The sequence below is a fragment of the Capsicum annuum genome, chromosome 6 (genome assembly GCF_002878395.1).
Source record: "Capsicum annuum cultivar UCD-10X-F1 chromosome 6, UCD10Xv1.1, whole genome shotgun sequence".
Taxonomy (NCBI): domain Eukaryota; kingdom Viridiplantae; phylum Streptophyta; class Magnoliopsida; order Solanales; family Solanaceae; genus Capsicum; species Capsicum annuum.
The window spans coordinates 204,846,986-204,849,453 of NC_061116.1; positions in this window are offsets into that span (position 1 = coordinate 204,846,986).

A 2,468-nucleotide genomic window follows, 5' to 3' on the forward strand; every position below is an offset into this window, starting at 1 on the left:
AAATTAATTTGACGTCTTATACGAGGTTAAATTAAAAAACAATTTACAAGCATTTTTATAGTAATCTTACTATGTCACTACTAATTAGTTGTTGTAAGTCATTTAAGACATTTATACTTCGTTGTTTAAATTGTGATTTTACTATGTCATCTCTAATTAATTATTATGGTCATCTAAGCATTGTGCCACTTAAATTATAATAGAAAATAAAAAAACCACAAGGGTTGGTGTGATGGTTCATCATCTCATCCATTAAGCAAGAGGTTGGGGGTTCGATTCCCACCTCTGGCGAATGGAGCAAACTCTGTGGCCAGTTTCCTACCTCTTAGTGCGCTGACCGAAGGAACAGAGGATTAGTCTTACGGCTGCCGGCTGTGGGGATACCTTGGGAAACCAAAATAAAAAATAGAAAAATATTCCTACCTCTTAGTGCGCTGACCGAAGGAACGGAGGATTAGTCTTACGGCTGCCGGCTGTGGGGATACCTTGGGAAACCAAAATAAAAAATAGAAAAATATTACAAATCAATAGTTAAAAATAAAATTATTTTAAAAATATAGTTGACTATCAACGACACAAAACTCTAGACAAGGAGAGTCACATATATTCAAATATTACATAAAAATTATTATAAATTACAATAGTTAACAACTTTAAATATCTAAAGATAATTTAATTTGTTATGTATTTCAAAAAACACGTAAAAATACTATAAATTACAATAATTAATAATTTAAAAAATTTAAAAGATATAAAATATTTGGTTGACTCTCAAAATTATATTGGTGTTACTTAAATTGGAATAAAAAAAAGTATTATAAATCACAATAGCTAAAAACTTAAATTATTTTTAAAATATAATTGACTATCAATGCCCCAAAATTTTGGACAAGAAAAGTAACATATATTATTTGAAAATTACATAAAAAATATTATAAATTACAATAGTTAACTGATTAAATTATCTAAATACATTTTAAAAGTATGATTGATTATCTAAATTCTATTTGTGCCACATAAATTGAGACAAAAAATAACATATATTAAATCCGTGCTAGATCCCGGATGAATTTTAGAATGTATATGCAATCTTTTTTTTTTAAACTTTTGTTTAATTATATCAAGATTGAAAAGATAAATTCTAATACAACATATCAAACAGTGTATAAGAAAAAATGTTAGCATAAATAATACCAGTATTATTAATAAAAACATTATTAATGCAAATATTACTAATACATTCTATTCAAAATTATTTTTATACACTCTAACAAATGACTTTATGTTTTAATGAAAGGAACATATACAAAAGCAAAGTTCGATAAAACATATACATAAGTATGTTTTATCGTGTTCTCAAAGTCAAATAACTTAAATTAATATGATAGATGGTAACTTATATTTTTCTTTTTTATATAATTTTCGAAACACTTAAAATTTAAATTTAAAATATTAATTTAATTTAACTTCAAATAACAAGTTGACAAATAAAAAGGAAGGAGAAATGAAAGCAAAGGATAGTTATGTCGGCTTAGTAGGAGAATACAATGCAATTTGTAATACAGTTATTTTCTATTTTAGACAACAAGTGTCAACTCCACTGTAACAACTTTAATCTCACATTTTATACTTAATATAGCAAATCTTAATCATATAATTAAAGATCTAAACTTCAAAATGCATATACTTTTGTTATTAATATGAGTAAAAAGTTATACATAATTATCTTGTGAGATAATTTGGCTCCTCAAAATATACTATCAAGTAGTTAATATATTTTGCGTATTCATGTTTTATAATTCATAATTCGAATTAACATCAATTTAACTTATCGAACATAATCAAAATATCTTAATATTGGATCTGTGTTAACACGGATTATGCTTCTCTAGTTCTACGAGAGGTGAAACCCAAAAAGATGATTTATAATAGGGGTGTCTTAGGGGTAGGTTTGGCTAAACTCGAACATACTAATGGGTTGAATTGAAAATCCCACCGTCCATCCGTATTAGTGGGAAATATTTTATTTTATACGATGATTAAAAAATTATAGATAAAAATATAATTTTACTAATTCACTTCTTTAAAAAAAAATCTTAAATTTTATAAATCAGTGTAAAAACTTTCATAAAGAATAAATTTCAAGGGTAATTATGGAAAAAATTTAATTACTTCCTCCATTTTTTTAATTGCTCTCTTTTTTTTTATAGTTAAACGATACAAACTTTGATCAACATTTTAAGATATATTTATTAATTAATTGTAAAAATAAAAATTATAATTTATAGTACTTTTCATGTAATTTTTGAATATCTAAGTTTAAAAAAGTAAATTAATCTACTCTAATTTAGTGTCTGTTTGTGATTGCTTATTTCCCCCAAAAATTACTTTTTTTGAACGGGGAAACACTTTTTTTTAAAAGAAGAGTGTTTGGTAAACTCACAAAAGTGTTTTTTAAAAAAAGCATA